Source organism: Magallana gigas, chromosome 1, assembly GCF_963853765.1.
Source record: "Magallana gigas chromosome 1, xbMagGiga1.1, whole genome shotgun sequence".
NCBI classification, from domain to species: domain Eukaryota; kingdom Metazoa; phylum Mollusca; class Bivalvia; order Ostreida; family Ostreidae; genus Magallana; species Magallana gigas.
This window is the reverse complement of record NC_088853.1, coordinates 71,110,490-71,131,139: the sequence shown is the minus strand read 5'-3', so window position 1 is coordinate 71,131,139 and position 20,650 is coordinate 71,110,490. Positions and strand designations below refer to the sequence as shown.

The following is a 20,650-nucleotide window of genomic DNA, read 5'->3' as shown; positions in this document are numbered from 1 at the left end:
AAAGTATCCTGACAATAAATGACATAAAACTCGAAGAACAATATTCATACATAAAACCTTGAAAATATCACATAGTATCCTGAGATTGAGACTAGTAAAAGTTTTAGACCTTTGGCAGGAATAGATAATAAAGTACCTGGTATATAAGTAAAGATATGGGGTGTTCATCTGCCTTACAAATGATGTACAATAAAAAGGTGGAGGGGAGGGTGGTGGCAAACCGTGGACAATCATGGATGTTTACAAAATGAACAATGACTACGCATGCGCAGACTAGCTTATATGCATAACTTGCCACTGTGCATGCCTAAACTAAAAATACACAGTAGTGGAAAACAATACCACGTGGTAAACAAAACATACAAATAAAGTGGTCAACATGCATGAACTATCTATGGACATAAATGTGTTTTATGCCTGCTTTATCACATCTATACTATTACGTAGCAAAACTCAACTCTTTCGTAAAGAATAAAACATTTATTGAAGAATACATAGCATAAAAGTTGCATGAAACATAATGCCATAGTCAAAGTCACAATATAATATAATACGAAATGAAGAATAAGTGATGTGATGTGACAAGTAGAAAATAGGCATTTCCTCAAATAAATGACATAAAACTCGAAGAACAATATTCATACATAAAACCTTCAAAATATCACAAAGTATCCTGACAATAAATGACATAAAACTCGAAGAACAATATTCATACATAAAACCTTGAAAATATCACATAGTATCCTGAGATTGAGACTAGTAAAAGTTTTAGACCTTTGGCAGGAATAGATAATAAAGTACCTGGTATATAAGTAAAGATATGGGGTGTTCATCTGCCTTACAAATGATGTACAATAAAAAGGTGGAGGGGAGGGTGGTGGCAAACCGTGGACAATCATGGATGTTTACAAAATGAACAATGACTACGCATGCGCAGACTAGCTTATATGCATAACTTGCCACTGTGCATGCCTAAACTAAAAATACACAGTAGTGGAAAACAATACCACGTGGTAAACAAAACATACAAATAAAGTGGTCAACATGCATGAACTATCTATGGACATAAATGTGTTTTATGCCTGCTTTATCACATCTATACTATTACGTAGCAAAACTCAACTCTTTCGTAAAGAATAAAACATTTATTGAAGAATACATAGCATAAAAGTTGCATGAAACATAATGCCATAGTCAAAGTCACAGTATAATATAATACGAAATGAAGAATAAGTGATGTGATGTGACAAGTAGAAAATAGGCATTTCCTCAAATAAATGACATAAAACTCGAAGAACAATATTCATACATAGAACCTTGAAAATATCACAAAGTATCATGAGATTGAGTCTAGTAAAAGCTTTAGACCTTTGGCAGAAATAGATAATAAAGTATCTGGTAAATAAGTAAAGATATGGGGTGTTCATCTGCCACCTTAACAGGATAGGTTATATCACTCATCGATAGGTTTATATACCTGTATATATATAAATATAGACAATCTTGTTAACGCCCCATATCCAAAAACCACATTGCAATAGAACAGAAATGTCAGTGCATGATTAAGAAAAATTGTACCAAATTATAACAAAATAACTAATTTGTGGAAAATGGAACACCCTTCAACATAACGACTATTTTTAGAAAAAACATACATGTACAAGCAAATTTGAGTGTTTTATTCCCGGACTAAAAGTAAGATAAGTCAAAAAGACAACCAGTAGCTCCTGTCTAATGGTTGATATTAACTATTAACTAAAAAAGGTTACAACATAAAGACTATTATTACAAAAGACAAAACATGTACAAGCAAATTGACTGTTTGAGCCCCTGACTCAAAGTAAGATAATGGCACAGATATTAAAACACAACCAGTAGCCCCTGTCTAATGGTTGCTAGAAAAAAAAGGATCGTGAAGCCCCTGTCTTCACTGTCCATTAAAAAATGTCAAAACTCAAACGAATGTGCATCAAAACTTAAGTGTTGGGATTCTAATGTACTTTTCAAAAGCACCAGAGTTCAATCTACCCATGCTCTGAATTTGTAATTCCGAAAACCCCTGAGAGGCAGCTGTAGTAGCAGCCTAAATGCGGAAGCTATGAGCTTTGTAAAGATGCAAGTCCAAATTACAAAACGCTAATGCCGAACGCAGTTGCTCTGTGAAGTATTGACGCGAGATGGGCGAACCATCCATGAAGGAAAATAACGGCTCTGATGGTGAGGAATGTTTCCTAAGATTTAGGTAATGTAGAAGTACTTGGCATGGGCAAACTAAAGGATCCGTCGTATTTTGCTGCAGGCGTAGAGTAGTTGTGTTTGCTTTAGAATGCTTAAAGTGAGGTATATGTATATCTACTAGTATATACCTATTGCATGGACTATTGGATCCTTACGTGATATATCCAAAAAGAAGGAAATGCTGGGTTTGAGCATTTGTTTTGGTAAGCTCTCCTACTCGTAAAAAAGCACAAAATGCTAAGGTAAACATAGCCCGGAGGAGGGATTTAGTAAAAGCTGATGTGGTACTAAACTCCAAAGCATGAATTTTTTTCTTCAAAATTGTTGGGGTTATAGGTAGCCGTGAGTCAGATGATGGTTTCGATTTCCGGAATCCCTGAAGCATTTTACGAATGGTGAAATGTTGTGTAATATCCGTGTAGTTACCAAGTTGGAAAATAAAACTAAGTGACAGGGTGGTAGAGGAGATGCGTTATGTTGAAAGGATTGTTCAATAAAACAGTTGTAGGTTAAATAAGCTGATTTGTTAGCTGATAATGTTGATTCAGACAGAGAGTTGCGGACTAAAAAAATGGTTGTTTCAGTCAAATCCGCACAAATGCTGGAGGAACTGGAGTTGGCTCGTTGTCCATATGTGGAAAGCGGGCTTTGAATTGTTTCACCTGCAAGCGAGATAGTAAATCAGCGGCTGTATTAGAAATTCCTGGAATATGTTTGGCATGGAAATGAATGTTGTGTTGCAATGAAAGAATTATTAAACGCCTCATCAATTGCATTAGGTTAGGGTCCTTTGATGTAGTTTTGTTTATCACATGCACAACTGCTATATTGTCAGAATGTAATACAACGATACAGTTTTTCAGAAGAGGTACCCATAATTCTAATGCAATGACAATAGGTAAACATTTTCTAACTGAAATGTGGTACTTTAACCATTCAGGAGCAAACTCGGAGTAAAACCATTTTGTGCGAAAGGTGCATCCAAATCCGGCATTACTAGCATCAGTAAAAAATGCTATGAAGATGAAGAATTGGTTATGCCAGAAGGAAAAAAAAACCTTTGCCATTGAATTGGTTCAAAAACACCCCAGGCATGCAGGACAGCTTGTGCCCGTAGATTCGGTCAATGGTGGTGATATGGTTTTTTGAGACCAATTGTTAGATCTATAAGACGTCTTAAAAAAGTACGACCAGGAGGAACTACACTACAGGCAAAATTGAGCATACCAATTAAAGATTGCAGTTCCATCAAAGTTGCCGAGCGCTTTGCTTTGAATTTTTGAATTTCCAATTTCAATTGAGTTAATTTATCTTGAGGTAATCGAATTTCGAAGTTCAAGGTATCTAATTCCAGGCCCAAAAATGTGAGAGTTCTGATTTTACGGGTAAGCAAATGTCATTAGATAGTTGATAAAAGGCAAGCAGAGCACTGTAACATATTGACGAGTGGGGTTCACTTAGGAAAAGAAAATCGTCTAGGATGTGCACGCAATGTATAACAGAGAATTTTGTTTCAAGGATCCATTAAAGAGCCGAGCTAAATTTTTCAAAAAGATTACATGAATAGCTGAGTCTAAAAGGCAATGTTTTGTCGTAGTAATACATATTGTCTACCATGAATTCAATTAGTTCGAAATCATCTGGATGAATAGGGATCTGTTTATAAGCATTCTCAAGATCTGTCTTTGCTAACAACGCACCCCTTCCCAATTGTCTAATTATATTAATAGCCGTTTCCACTGATTGATATTGTACTGTACACAAATCTTTAGGTATGTTGTGATTTATAGACATACCCTCAGGATAAGATAAATGATGTATCAAACGAAATTCACCGACAGCTTTTTTGGGTACCAATCCAAGAGGTGAAACTTATATAATAGGAAATGGTGGATTTGGGTAAGGCACGGCTATACGGTGTGCTCGTAACTCATTGCTGATTTTACTTTGAAGTATTCCATCATTATTGTTCAAAGAAGAGATATTTCTAGAAATTCTAAAAGCACGTTGCCCCTGATATGGGATTATAAAACCTAAGGTAAACCCACTAATTAAAAATTGGGCCAAAGATGGATCATAGCCGTCAAGATAGCTGGCCAATTTGTCGACTTGAATTGGTGTGATGATACTTATATCCCTATCACTTAGTGGAGCCTTGTTGGTTAGAGGTGCTGGCAGGTTTTCTAGCATTTTGTTTCGCAAAGGTTTGTTTCGGTCTATTGGGACACTGTCTTCGCGGATGCTTTCCTGCACAGTACTGGCAAACATGTTGATGGGGGCAGTTGTTTTTTGTGCACGAGCCAACATTGTTGAGGGAATAGCAGTAGTTATGTGACTTGGATTGGGCACGAAAGGGCTGTTTCTTGTACTTGATTTTAAAATCTAGTCCAGAAACTTAAGCGTCTTGGTATAGCTCAATATTGTTCTTCTCCCAAGCACATAATGAAGGTTCTTTTTCGCGCCATCGCCTAAATTTTTCATCATACATTAAAGCAGCAGAGTCCCCTTATGAGTCAGTGATCCTTTGCACAGTGTGTGCGTACGTCATATTAAGTTTCCAATTTCGTGGGAAAACTTTTCTGCATAGATTGCGACAAATATGTGGAACGCCTCTACCCATTTAATTATAGATTTGATAGGGCTCTTGTCGTTTGCCTTAACGATAATGAGCTCACCATTTTTATCAACTGGGTATAGTCCACTAATGCATTTTCCATAGGCGGTAATGTTAACGTTATGGTTCATAGCTCCGGCCCTAATTTTCGTTCAGCAACGAGGGACCTCTTGAATGAAAGCTCATCAAATTGTCTCTTTCCTGTTAAAATTTCGTGGTTTGAAGTCAGATTCGTTTTCCGGCAAAATGCGTCTGTATTGAAAAACTCTGAAAATGAAAGTAAAAGTAGGGAATTTCTCAGTTTTGGAAAGGGTGTACATCAAACAATTTCAATTCTTTTCTTCAAATGATAATTCAATTTTGACACTTGTTTTAAAAATTGCAAATCCTCTTTTCTGACATGTGTCAAGCATTCTGATTTAAAATGTCCCAATAAATGTATATACACTCTGCAAGTATAGGGACTATTTTGCTTAAAGGCACTTCTTTGTTGTCCTACCGATTCTAAAAATAGTTAGAGGGATATACCCAATATAAAACAGTCATTGTGGTAATTTACAATTCTTAGCTTATATATTCACTCTAGACACTTTAAAGAACCATGATTCCAAATTTGGAAAAATTCAATACATAACTATGGATTTTGCAGCATTGATACACATGCATGAAATTTGAAAAAACAGTCCAGTCATAATTTACCTAAACAACATATAGCTCATTGGCACTCGATGCTCTTCAAATTGCATAAATTGAGGAAACTTTAATCTCAAGGATTAAAATACATGTAAAACATAAACATTCAATATTTTACCAAATTTATTTTGTTCATATTCTTATGAAAAAGCTCAATTATGTATGATTTTATAAAATTGTTGTCGTAAAAATCATGAGTTTTTCTTTAGTTACAAAAAAGAATTGTTTTCAAACACCACGAAAAAGGTCAAATAGAAAAGTATAGGAATTTCCCTATCCATCAAGGTATTACATGTAGGTATTGGTTTATAAATAATAAAGTTATATGACTCTAAATTGTGAGGCCCTCATTTCAGTTTTTGCTCCATTTTGATGCTAGCTTGAGATTACCTCACTTATGACGTCATAATGACGTCATAGTGATGAGTTGTTTTTAGTCATATAAGTGTAATATTTGCTGGACTTTTATTTAAGCCTAATTTCGGAACAAATGCACCATGACTTAACTCATTAAATATATGTCATAGGGAAAAGAAACTTGCTAATAAGAATTTTTTCTTTTACTCTTGTATATTGTTACCATGGTAACAAATTTAACAAAAATTATCAAAAGACATATCCTGTGGAAGAGAGTCTACATTTAACTAAAGTTCAAAATCCAGAAGAACAAGAAATACCCACAAAGACTGTGAAATATGTATAATCAATGTAAAGCTTCCCAGTATCTATAATATTCTAAATTATCTGCATGTAAAATACTGGCCATGCAGGGTATATAGTTTTGATAGGTTCCTTCTTTTAAACTTGGACGAGTGAAGTTACAAAAATAAATTTTACTTACATCAAGTGTGGCTCATTGTTGTGTTTTTATTCTTTGAAGAAGACTTCCATTTCAATTTACATGTTATCTAAAATGAAATGTTTTGAATTAATTAATTCTACATTATCCAACACTATTCCCAACATTTGCAATTCCATTTCAATTTACATGTTATCTAAAATGAAATGTTTTGAATTAATTAATTCTACATTATCCAACACTATTCCCAACATTTGCAATTCCATTTCAAAAGCAGCCATATGTTGAGAGAGAGAGAGAGAGAGAGAGAGAGAGAGAGAGAGAGAGAGAGAGAGAGAGAGAGAGACAGACAGACAGACAGACAGACAGAGACAGACAGAGAGAGAGACAGAGAGAATTAGAGAGAGGGGGAAAGATAGAGAAAGAGAGAACAGATAGGCAACAATAACTACATCTTCATACACAACACATCTATACAGCCTAAAGACCAACACCCCCCCCCCCCCATAACATTCAATATCAACCCCCACCCCAACATATTGATCTATTTTTTCAATAGTATGAATAAATAAATACTAGTAAATATCTACTTAAAATGATTACTGATAATTTCATTCAATTTTGATTATGATAAACAAAGATAGATTTTGTGGATTTTAAAGTACTAACCAACATGGTAGGCTTCTACAGGTTATCTAGAGTGCATACCTACATCTTCGGTACATAGTCATGTCACATGCATGACAAATCAATTTACTCCAATTTAATGCAAATCTGTCATCATAAATATACAACTGGAACCTATCGGACACTAATACAATTCCCTTACAATGCAAACTAATCTTAGATAGCTGGACACTGCTAGAATGAAGTATTTTTCCTCACCGGAAACTTTCTGCTTTTCTACTTTCACTTTTGCTCGCTTGAAATGATCGCACTAAAAACCCGAAGTGATATTTGGTCTCAAAATTTATAAAAATGTCTTCTAAACTCATATATGATTAGAAACACGCCTACATTTTCATTTTTTTAAATGTAAAAACTCAAAATAAATTACATTCAAGTTAAAATCACAAATTCTTTAATTTAATTGGTTTTTTGAAAATCCCAGGGGGGGGGTGTTGTGATGGATATTTTCTTGGAAAATATGCTATTAAAATGATTAAACTTGTTGAACTTGTTGGAAATTTAGTTTATTCACATAAATGAGAAAATGTACAAAAGAAAAATGCACGTTTATCATAATAATTGCAAATAAACAAGAAATATGCCTTACCAGCATGGAGCTCAATATGGGTATAGTCCACTAATGCATTTTCCATAGGCGGTAATGTTAACGTTATGGTTCATGGCTCCGGCCCTAATTTTCGTTCAGCAACGAGGGACCTCTTGAATGAAAGCTCATCAAATTGTCTCTTTCCTGTTAAAATTTCGTGGTTTGAAGTCAGATTCGTTTTCCGGCAAAATGCGTCTGTATTGAAAAACTCTGAAAATGAAAGTAAAAGTAGGGAATTTCTCAGTTTTGGAAAGGGTGTACATCAAACAATTTCAATTCTTTTCTTCAAATGATAATTCAATTTTGACACTTGTTTTAAAAATTGCAAATCCTCTTTTCTGACATGTGTCAAGCATTCTGATTTAAAATGTCCCAATAAATGTATATACACTCTGCAAGTATAGGGACTATTTTGCTTAAAGGCACTTCTTTGTTGTCCTACCGATTCTAAAAATAGTTAGAGGGATATACCCAATATAAAACAGTCATTGTGGTAATTTACAATTCTTAGCTTATATATTCACTCTAGACACTTTAAAGAACCATGATTCCAAATTTGGAAAAATTCAATACATAACTATGGATTTTGCAGCATTGATACACATGCATGAAATTTGAAAAAACAGTCCAATCATAATTTACCTAAACAACATATAGCTCATTGGCACTCGATGCTCTTCAAATTGCATAAATTGAGGAAACTTTAATCTCAAGGATTAAAATACATGTAAAACATAAACATTCAATATTTTACCAAATTTATTTTGTTCATATTCTTATGAAAAAGCTCAATTATGTATGATTTTATAAAATTGTTGTCGTAAAAATCATGAGTTTTTCTTTAGTTACAAAAAAGAATTGTTTTCAAACACCACGAAAAAGGTAAAATAGAAAAGTATAGGAATTTCCCTATCCATCAAGGTATTACATGTAGGTATTGGTTTATAAATAATAAAGTTATATGACTCTATAATGTGAGGCCCTCATTTCAGTTTTTGCTCCATTTTGATGCTAGCTTGAGATTACCTCACCTATGACGTCATAATGACGTCATAGTGATGAGTTGTTTTTAGTCATATAAGTGTAATATTTGCTGAACTTTTATTTAAGCCTAATTTCGGAACAAATGCACCATGACTTAACTCATTGAATATATGTCATAGGGAAAAGAAACTTGCTAATAAGAATTTTTTCTTTTACTCTTGTATATTGTTACCATGGTAACAAATTTAACAAAAATTATCAAAAGACATATCCTGTGGAAGAGAGTCTACATTTAACTAAAGTTCAAAATCCAGAAGAACAAGAAATACCCACAAAGACTGTGAAATATGTATAATCAATGTAAAGTTTCCCAGTATCTATAATATTCTAAATTATCTGCATGTAAAATACTGGCCATGCAGGGTATATAGTTTTGATAGGTTCCTTCTTTTAAACTTGGACGAGTGAAGTTACAAAAATAAATTTTACTTACATCAAGTGTGGCTCATTGTTGTGTTTTTATTCTTTGAAGAAGACTTCCATTTCAATTTACATGTTATCTAAAATGAAATGTTTTGAATTAATTAATTCTACATTATCCAACACTATTCCCAACATTTGCAATTCCATTTCAATTTACATGTTATCTAAAATGAAATGTTTTGAATTAATTAATTCTACATTATCCAACACTATTCCCAACATTTGCAATTCCATTTCAAAAGCAGCCATATGTTGAGAGAGAGAGAGAGAGAGAGAGAGAGAGAGAGACAGACAGACAGACAGAGACAGACAGAGAGAGAGACAGAGAGAATTAGAGAGAGGGGGAAAGATACAGAAAGAGAGAACAGATAGGCAACAATAACTACATCTTCATACACAACACATCTATACAGCCTAAAGACCAACACCCCCCCCCCCATAACATTCAATATCAACCCCCAACCCAACATATTGATCTATTTTTTCAATAGTATGAATAAATAAATACTAGTAAATATCTACTTAAAATGATTACTGATAATTTCATTCAATTTTGATTATGATAAACAAAGATAGATTTTGTGGATTTTAAAGTACTAACCAACATGGTAGGCTTCTACAGGTTATCTAGAGTGCATACCTACATCTTCGGTACATAGTCATGTCACATGCATGACAAATCAATTTACTCCAATTTAATGCAAATCTGTCATCATAAATATACAACTGGAACCTATCGGACACTAATACAATTCCCTTACAATGCAAACTAATCTTAGATAGCTGGACACTGCTAGAATGAAGTATTTTTCCTCACCGGAAACTTTCTGCTTTTCTACTTTCACTTTTGCTCGCTTGAAATGATCGCACTAAAAACCCGAAGTGATATTTGGTCTCAAAATTTATAAAAATGTCTTCTAAACTCATATATGATTAGAAACACGCCTACATTTTCATTTTTTTAAATGTAAAAACTCAAAATAAATTACATTCAAGTTAAAATCACAAATTCTTTAATTTAATTGGTTTTTTGAAAATCCCAGGGGGGGGGGGGGGTGTTGTGATGGATATTTTCTTGGAAAATATGCTATTAAAATGATTAAACTTGTTGAACTTGTTGGAAATTTAGTTTATTCACATAAATGAGAAAATGTACAAAAGAAAAATGCACGTTTATCATAATAATTGCAAATAAACAAGAAATATGCCTTACCAGCATGGAGCTCAATATGGGTATAGTCCACTAATGCATTTTCCATAGGCGGTAATGTTAACGTTATGGTTCATGGCTCCGGCCCTAATTTTCGTTCAGCAACGAGGGACCTCTTGAATGAAAGCTCATCAAATTGTCTCTTTCCTGTTAAAATTTCGTGGTTTGAAGTCAGATTCGTTTTCCGGCAAAATGCGTCTGTATTGAAAAACTCTGAAAATGAAAGTAAAAGTAGGGAATTTCTCAGTTTTGGAAAGGGTGTACATCAAACAATTTCAATTCTTTTCTTCAAATGATAATTCAATTTTGACACTTGTTTTAAAAATTGCAAATCCTCTTTTCTGACATGTGTCAAGCATTCTGATTTAAAATGTCCCAATAAATGTATATACACTCTGCAAGTATAGGGACTATTTTGCTTAAAGGCACTTCTTTGTTGTCCTACCGATTCTAAAAATAGTTAGAGGGATATACCCAACTGATTTATACTTGTCTGTCTCATCATGATCAAAATCATTTGGCAACAGGACAGCAAATTTGATGAACTCATTGGCGTGGATTTTTGCCCTAATTTTGGAATCTACACCCAATGTTAAACCAGTTGCTGAGCGTTAATCCCCTTCAGTATTCTGATTAAGCAACTGCATACCTTGAGAAATTATCTCTTGCAGTAGGGAATGGTCAGGTGTTACTGCTTGCGAAGAGGCTTGTTGAGTGTCGGCTGATTGCTGTTGTGAAGTTGCAGTCTGCATGGGGATTGACAATGAAGGATTGCTCTCACCATGGGGATATTCATCCATATAGCGTCGACAAGTATTTTCAATGGTTGGGATGATAGAGGCCATGCACGTCCTTATCATTGTGGCCCTGTCCTCATGAGACATAAGACCGCTTTGAGGTTGGGTTTCTGTGGGAGGATGCGAGGCTGTCTTGTTCCGCCTCCTGCGTTTTGGTGAGGATGCCATCAAAATCTAATAGAGTAAAATATAAAGGAAATGAAGATGTTAATATTTAAACTAAAATGATCATATACAAGAATTTGCATAGCCAAAAAGCTTTCATGCTATCTTTAAAGTGATCTAATGTAAGGTAAAACTGTGGTATAGCAGATTGTTATATACCCCAGGTATATATATATATATATATATATATATATATATATATATATATATATATATATATATATATATATATATATATATATATATATATATATATATATATATATATATATTATGCTCTCAGACAATTAGTGTTAAGCTTGTTATCAATGTTATAACACATTGCTTATAGCAAAAATAATTCTGCCATACATTTAGTAGTTTTATCACTTATATATGCCATAGCACTAGAGGTGTATATTTTAGTTGCTTAGCATAGCCTGAGGCTCTGTTTTATATGTAAACATTGCAAAACTGCTTATTATATCATACGTGTATCATTGCTCCTGCCGCCATAGCATTGGAGCTGTATCTTATATTCATTCAAATAAGCTGATATAGCTTTAAAAGGTATTTGTTTGGTAAATTGTCATAGACCAAAAAACAAAGCTGTTACCTGTATCCAAACAAATTATAACAAGTGGTGGACAGTCTATCTGCAGATTGATCTGGATGCTTTGAACTGAAATAAACATATCAGGTTAAATAGATAATATTACAAACATAAGGTTAATCTAATAAAATTGTTAAAGGTTTATGGAACACTTGGTAAAATGTTAATTACTTAAAGCGTAACTGCATTGTTCACATCAGACTTATTAAACAAAAATATGAGAAATAAAATTGCACGATGGGTGGTTACAAAGCAATATTTACAGCTAGAAGCCCCTGTCGTCATTGCTGTTTACAGAGGGACTATGCTTGGGTTCCTGTCTTAGCTGAATTAATAGGACACCTCTAATCTGTCTAAACAGTTTATGGAACCCAAAGTCATTAAGATGAACCCCGTCGCATAAGATTGGTTTCTGACTTTCCGCGAATCCTCTCAGCTTCCAAAATGTTACTGTGTGACAAGCACAAAATTGCTTAAGAAGTCTATTGGCTTTTTTGACTCGTTGATTATAATTAAGTCACTTCTCTAGGGAGAAAACTAAGCACGGTAACAGACTTTAAATGGAAACACCTTTTAAGTTGAGTCACATTGGCAGTCAATTTAGAAACAATACATTCCAAACTAAAATCTAGTTCACTCGAGTCCAAATCATTGCCTCCAATGAAAACAATTAGGTGCTGAGGTCTACATCGTCGTACTGCAAATATAATAAGGGATAGATGGTGACCATTGTTCACAAGTCCTCCACTTATACCGAAATAGTTCACCTCTTTGAGTTCATATATATTAAACACAAAATTAGCGGAACGACGTGAACCTAAGAATGTTTTGAGTCTTTTCACATGCGAATCGCCCACTATCAATGTTGACATTATGAAATAAACAATAGAAAAAGTTGACACAAATATTTTCACACATTACACGCAAATATACACAAGTTCAAACTGCTGTATAATAAATTACATCCACGTCTCTGGTACATCGCACACAATAACTTTGGCATCGATGGGCAACAATGTTATGACTGGAGTGTCACTGGCGCCATTTTGAACCGCGCGAAAATCACTTCTGCAGTACCATGAAGCCTTGATAAATCGCTAAAAAACGGGATATAGATAACGTTACCTATGAGAACACACACCAGGTCTCGTTAGTGAATTGTTGAAGTCGCAGAATATCGTAAAATTGGACGGACGGGGTTGTAATTCATGTACACATCTTCTTTCACAAACCGTAGACAATCATGGATGTTTACAAAATGAACAATGACTACGCATGCGCAGACTAGCTAATATGCATAACTTGCCAGTGCGCATGCCTAAACTAAAAATACACAGTAGTGGAAAACAATACCACGTGGTAAACAAAAACATACAAATAAAGTAGTCAACATGCATAACTATTTATGGACATAATTTTTTTTTAAACACATCTGGTTGAGTTACATTGAAACTGCTCAATGCTGTTCTTGTAAAGTTTTGCATGGTATTTTTCCAACCAATCACATAATGTTTTAAAAAGGATGTAACACTCTCCGATACACATTTCATAAATACATAAAAGTTGTATATTTGTCTAACACAGCGTGCAATTCTTATCAAGTGATTACTAATCAATGAATTATTCTAATTAAGAAAATCATTCAATAAACAATAATGCAATAACCACATTCATCAATAGAAGAGAGTTATGTTATTTATTAATTGACAGGTAAAAAATTAAATTATGAATTGTTGAAGTAAATCTCAACAAAATACCAAAAAAAAAAACCCCAAAACATATTTATTTTTATTCATGAACAAAAATAACAATAAATGCTTTGCATTTACAACTCCACACATCAACTGAATTATATCTTTGAATTTTTCATTCTACGTTAATCAATATCCAAAACCTATATAATGTTCAATTATGACGTCACGTTTGGTTCAAATATCAAAAATTCATTACATGTGTGATACCACTGTATATTGAGCGAAACATAAATGTGATAAATATATATAACATTTTAAGTGGGACTTGCAAATCATTTGAAAGAATTGGCAACGCCTCAAGAATTGCAAAATATTTTTCTTAAAAATTCGTAAACTATTTTAATCACATCTATATGAGAATAACCTGTTAAGCTACTGAATTCATGTCTTGAAAATGTATTCCTCGATTAAGCTTCAAAGTAGGGCCATTTGATCTTTTCAATGACATTATTTTTTTTCTCTGAAATTCAGTTATAATTTGAAACTGAATACCGTTGTTTTAATATTTCATTAGTCTTATCTGCATCAACTTAAATGTTTTTACTAATGTTTTCTTGATATTTTGTTGGAAACATGTATTAGCATTCTGATGTAATGCTGCATGTAATTTGCCTCCAATTGCTTTCCTTCATTGCTTATATATTTTGAATGTACACTTTCCTGTGTTATTAAGTTAATTTCAAAGACAGTAAAAACTATATAATGTATGTGGGCCACATAAGAATACATTTCTTGGAACTATTTTTCTGTAAATTTACGGATATGTAAAATGTGTGTAATATGTAGCTAATTGTTTATATGAAAATTGAGTATCCACTCTGATTTTTATGAGTCAAATTCGTTAGATACGCTAAACACTTTGTAAATTATCAATACAAGAAGATATATTTCTCCCTCTTTCTTCTGACAAACACATATACATGTACAGTGTACATTGAATATATTTCTTTCCTGTAATCATTATATATTGTTAATCTTTTTTTCTACATATGCAACTCTGTGTGGTAGCACTGATATGTTAATATCGAAAACGACATGTTATTATATGAGTGCAATATACAAACAATAAATACTACACACAACACACATCTACTGCACAGAGCTCCCTGTATATAACGAGAATACTCTCCATGGAAGATAACTCCTGGTAGTTTATTGTTGTATTAGATAACACACTGTCAATGTACAGGACAGGTGTTGGTACAGACAGCAGGTAGAGTGTTTCTTGTAAAGTTATTGTTCCTGAGACAAGTCCTCTCTGATATACATATTGGATACGTACAAATATCATTCCAGTTAGCAGGATGTGTGGTAAATATAGACAGTTGTGTAACTAGGCATTTGTCATACAGTCATTTCATGCATATCTTTTACAATGTTATGCTATGCTATGATATGCAGTTTTATTGAATGCAATGAGATTTTCAATGGAATGAAATGAGATTTGAACAAAACGCATCCATACACAGTGTCACAATTTTGAATATATGTTCAATTAAAGTTGTATTAGTCTATTAATTTCTGTGAGTAACAGCGCTCCATAGAGTGCAACGGTCAGCTAGTCATTGTTTGTTAGACCGGTTTTCGTGCATGAGTAAGTTCCGGCCAGGTCGTTGATGAGAGAAGGTGTGTCCTTCTGTATGAACCTTCGTGGAGTTTGACAATATGTCTTAGGACCTGTGTGGCCTATGTCTAATCCTGTGTGGAGTGTTTGAATAGAATTTCTGTGTAGTGAAAGTACGATAAACCGTATTGAGAAAAAACAGCAGTAAGAAGTATTTTCATTATCATTTCAATTTAGAATGCGCATACTTAAGTAAATATCTATCTTGTCCTTTGCTAAGTGTTATGACATTTTTGTTTGTTTTTATCAGAATATAAAATATTGTAGCCCGACGGTTGAATATAATGTGTGTTTTTGAACAGTGTAGTGTTGTAATTTTCACTGTGGACCCGACAATGAATTGAATTTTAGGTGACTAGCTGATAGGGTGTAGTCGGTTATATACAAGACGGTATCATCCGTGGGTGCAGGACAACGAGAAGCTAACCATCGTGGACCCATCGTCAACGTGGGAAATGTAACACAAGCTGACGCACGGGCACATTATAGTTGGTGATATGGTCCAGTAACATCCGTGACGAGAGGTTTGATTTACATGACAGCGTGTCTAAGCACGTGTACCAGGTAATACGATATACATGAACGTGTGATGTATCCTTATCACCAGTGATCAACATGAATTGTGGTTTCAACTATGCACGTACCTAATGCGGGTGAATTTATTTATTAAAATACAACTTTCCAAAAAGCGATTGTCCGGACTTAGCATTCATATGTGACATCAGCCAAAGTCGGGTTATTTATTCTGTTTACATATGTTGGGGGTATTAAGGGGGTTAGTTTATTTTTTGTTAATATTGTTTGTGTGATTTTTCAGCTATTTGCGTATGTGAATTGAGTGTATGAGTGTGTGTGTGTGTGTGTGTGTGTGTGTGTGTGTGTGTGTGTTTAGAGAGGGTTGTATGCATTAGCTTTATATGTTTTCTTTATGCTGTAAATGAAGTTATGTTCTGCCTCTTTATCTTTTCAATGTTCAGTTTGTAAACGAGGGAATTTCCAGGCCTTTTAATACAAATTGTGACACACAGAAGAGTTACACATATTTTGGAATAGAATAATAAGAAGCCAACATTTACCACCAATCTGCAATGTGAATGAGATTGTATGCTATGGTATGGGATTCCAATACTATGGTATGGGATTCCGATGATAGCTATACGATTTCAATGCTGTGTTTTACTATTCCGTATGTTGTAAAAGATATGTTCGACCTTTCTGTAGAACAATATTTACGGCGAAAAATATCAACAAAATTCGCTGTGGGACATTGTTTTAGAATATATATTCAACTGTTGCATACTGGGACACTGTTGCATTATCTCATATAACAAAGCAAACACAGTGTAGCTTCATTCAGGTGTTAATCTTACCTAAAAGAAATGTTAATGAAAACGAAGAGTCCGAAGTACAATATAAGTAAATCCTTTAAATCATTTCAATGTAGTGTGTATAGCAATATGTAAAAACATTATAAGTTTTCAATGAAACTGGTCATTGAGAATTCCAATGCTCCACTTTTTAGCTCACCTGAGCCAAAGGCTCAAGTGAGCTTTTCTGATCACAATTTGTCCGTTGTCTGTCGTCGTTGTCGTTGTCGTTGTCGTCGTCGTCGTCGTCGTTGTAAACTTTTCACATTTTCATCTTCTTCTCAAGAACCACTAGGCAGATTTCAACCAAATTTGGCACAAAGCACCACTAGGTGAAGGGGATTCAAGTTTGTTCAAATGAAGGGCCACACCCTTTTTAAAGGGGAGATAATTGAGAATTATTGAAAATTGAATTGAAAATCTTCTTCTCAAAAACTATTAGGCCGGTAAAGCTTAAACTTGTGTGGAGGCATCATCAGGTAGTGTAAATTCAAGTTTGTTCAAATCATGGTCCCCGGGGGTAGGGTGGGGCCACAATTGGGGGATCAAGTTTTACATAGGAATATATAGAGAAAATCTTTAAAAATCTTCTTCTCAAAAACTATTTGGCCAGAAAAGCTCAAATTAAAATGGAAGCATCCTCAGGAAGTGTAGATTCAAGTTTGTTCGAATCATGGTCCCCGGGGCTAGGGTGGGGCCACAATTGGGGGATCAAGTTTTACATAGGAATATATAGAGAAAATCTTTTAAAAAATTTCTTTTAAAAACTATTAGGCCCGAAAAGCTCAAATTTGAGTGGAAGCATCCTCATGTAATGTAGATTCAAGTTTGTTCAAATCATGGTCCCCGGGGGTAGGGTGGGGCCACAATTGGGGGATCAAGTTTTACATAGGAATATATAGATAAAAATCTTTAAAAATTTTCTTCTCAAAAACTATTTGGCCAGAAAAGCTCAACTTTGAGTAGAGGCATCATCAGGTAGTGTAGTTTGTTCAAATCATGGTCCCCGGGGGTAGGGTGCGGCCACAATTGGGGGATCAAGTTTTACATAGGAATATATAGAGAAAATCTTTTAAAAAATTTCTTTTAAAAACTATTAGGCCAGAAAAGCTCAAATTAAAATGGAAGCATCCTCAGGAAGTGTTGATTAAAATTTGTTCAAATCATGGTCCCCGGGGTTAGGGTGGGACCACAATTGGGGGATGAAGTTTTACATAGGAATATATAGAGAAAATCTTTTAAAAAAATTTCTTTTAAAAACTATTAGGCCAGAAAAGCTCAAATTAAAATGGAAGCATCCTCAGGAAGTGTTGATTCAAATTTGTTCAAATCATGGTCCCCGGGGTTAGGGTGGGGCCACAATTAGGGGATCAAGTTCTACATAGGAATATATAGAGAAAATCTTTAAAAATTTTCTTCTCAAAAACTATTAGGCCAGGAAAGCTCAACTTTGAGTGGAGGCATCATCAGGTAGTGTGGATTGAAGTTTGTTCAACTCATGGTTCCCAGGGGTAGGGTGGGGCCACAATTGGGGGATCAAGTTTTACATAGGAATATATAGATAAAAATCTTTAAAAATTTTCTTCTCAAAAACTATTTGGCCAGAAAAGCTCAACTTTGAGTGGAGGCACCATCAGGTAGTGTAGTTTGTTCAAATCATGGTCCCCGGGGGTAGGGTGGGGCCACAATTGGGGGATCAAGTTTTACATAGGAATATATAGAGAAAATCTTTTAAAAAATTTCTTTTAAAAACTATTAGGCCAGAAAAGCTCAAATTAAAATGGAAGCATCATCAGGAAGTGTTGATTCAAATTTGTTCAAATCATGGTCCCCGGGGGTAGGGTGGGGCCACAATTGGGGGATCAAGTTCTACATAGGAATATATAGAGAAAATCTTTTTAAAAATTTTTTTTAAAAACTATTAGGCCAGAAAAGCTCAAATTAAAATGGAAGCATCCCCAGGAAGTGTTGATTCAAATTTGTTCAAATCATGGTCCCCGGGGGTAGGGTGGGGCCACAATTGGGGGATCAAGTTTTACATAGGAATATATAGAGAAAATCTTTAAAAATTTTCTTCTCAAAAACTATTAGGCCAGGAAAGCTCAACTTTGAGTGGAGGCATCATCAGGTAGTGTGGATTGAAGTTTGTTCAACTCATGGTTCCCAGGGGTAGGGTGGGGCCACAATTGGGGGATCAAGTTTTACATAGGAATATATAGAGAAAATCTTTAAAAATCTTCTTCTCAAAAACTATTTGGCCAGAAAAGCTCAAATTAAAATGGAAGCATCCTCATGTAGTGTATATTCAAGTTTGGTTAAATCATGGTCCTCAGGGGTAGGGTAGGGCCACAATTGGGGGATCAAGTTTTACATAGGAATATATAGAGAAAATCTTTGAAAATCTTCTTCTCAAAAACTGTTTAGCCAGAAAAGCTCAAATTAAAATGGAAGCATCCTCAGGAAGTGTAGTTTCATGTTTGTTCAAATCATGGTCCCCGGGGGTAGGGTGGGGCCACAATTAGGGGTCAAGTTTTACATAGGAATATATAGAGAAAATCTTTTAAAAAATTTCTTTTAAAAACTATTTGGCCAGAAAAGCTCAAATTAAAATGGAACCATCATCAGGAAGTGTTGATTCAAGTTTGTTCAAATCATGGTCCCCGGGGTTAGGGTGGGGCCACAATTGGGGGATCAAGTTTTACATAGGAATATATAGAGAAAATCTTCAAAAATTGTCTTCTCAGAAACTATTAGACCAGGAGAGCTCAACTTTGAGCGGAGGCATCATCAGGTAAGGTAGATTCAAGTTTGTTCAAATCATGGTCCCCGGGGGTAGGGTGGGGCCACAATTGGGGGATCAAGTTTTACATAGGAATATAGAGAGAAAATCTTTTAAAATTTTCTTCTCAAAAACTATTAGGCCAGAAAAGCTCAAATTAAAATGGAAGCATCCTCAGGAAGTGTTGATTCAAGTTTGTTCAAATCATGGTCCCCGGGGGTAGGGTGAGGCCACAATTGGGGGATCAAGTTTTACAATCCTTAAAAATATTCTGGGAAAGTGTTCGGTCCAAAACTCAGTACTTAGTGTGAAAGCACAGGTTATGAGATTAAAGGTAGATTTAAGTTTGATGAAACCATGATTCCATAGAGAATAGCGGGGCCACGAAATTAGGAGGGGGGGGGTATAGGAATAGAGAAAAATCTTTTTACAGGTACAACAACAAAAGGGGCTTTACTAAAAAATAAGAGATGGATAAAAATTGGCAGATTTTCAATTTTTTTAGCAAGATCTACTGTACTCAGTTGTCAAGATATTTTGATACTGTAATGCTAATTTGATCAGAATTAAGGCAATTGTTGCTCAGGTGAGCGATGTGGCCCCTGGGCCTCTTGTTTTATTATTCTAGTGATAAAACGACAGCATTGTAACTCATTCATAATCGTTATAGTCCACTACTTAAACAATACCGGAAATATACTCTTGAGTGCACGCAACCTAAATGTTCACACGTTTCACTGGAAGTGATTCTTGAATGAATAATGTCAAATGAATGCACACCCCCCCCCCCCCCCCCAACAAAAAAACATTAAAAAAAATTGATTACGCCTCGGTGTTGCAAAATATATTTCTTTAAAATTCCTTAATTATTTCAACTAAATTTATATGAGAATAGAGAGTAGAGCTACTGCATGAATACATGTCTTGAAACTATACTCTACCCCTAAGCTTAAAAGAAGGGTCACTTGATCTTTTCGAAATTCAGTTATAAATGGAAATGGAATACTATTGTTTAAATTTCTACATTAGCCTTATCTGTTCATACTTAAAAAAAATTTACTCATGTTTTCCTAATACTTTGTAGGAAACATGAATTAACATTCTGATGTCATATTGCATGTGGTTTGCCTCCAATTGCTTTCCTTCATTGCATATATATTTTCAATGTACCCTTCCCTGTGTTATCGTGTTAGTTTCAAAGACAGCAAAAACTCTGTAAGTGCTATTAACCAGAAAAAAAGACGACTTCTATGTAGTCTAAAAAAAGTAGATGTC

General features: G+C 34.5%; 1 protein-coding gene across 11 annotated transcripts in view; it reads right to left on the bottom strand.

Annotated features, from left to right (window-relative positions):
• LOC105342884 (uncharacterized) overlaps nt 1–13,238 on the bottom strand; it is a 39,086-nt gene extending 25,848 nt beyond the window's left edge. For 3 of the 11 annotated variants that reach the window (XR_010710580.1, XR_010710576.1, XR_010710585.1), the window contains exons 1-3: nt 12,115–13,238; nt 11,855–11,920; nt 10,947–11,268 (exon numbers count right to left, since the gene is read on the bottom strand). The gene's annotated coding sequence lies outside the window, so the exon portion shown is untranslated. Of the gene's footprint in view, nt 1–57; nt 5,120–6,386; nt 6,454–7,620; nt 7,831–9,097; nt 9,165–10,300; nt 10,511–10,946; nt 11,269–11,854; nt 11,921–12,114 lie in introns of those variants that run through there. The other 8 variants (XR_010710582.1, XM_066074368.1, XM_066074375.1 and 5 more) reach the window with 5 other exon arrangements.
• Nucleotides 13,239–20,650: the final 7,412 nt, after the last annotated feature.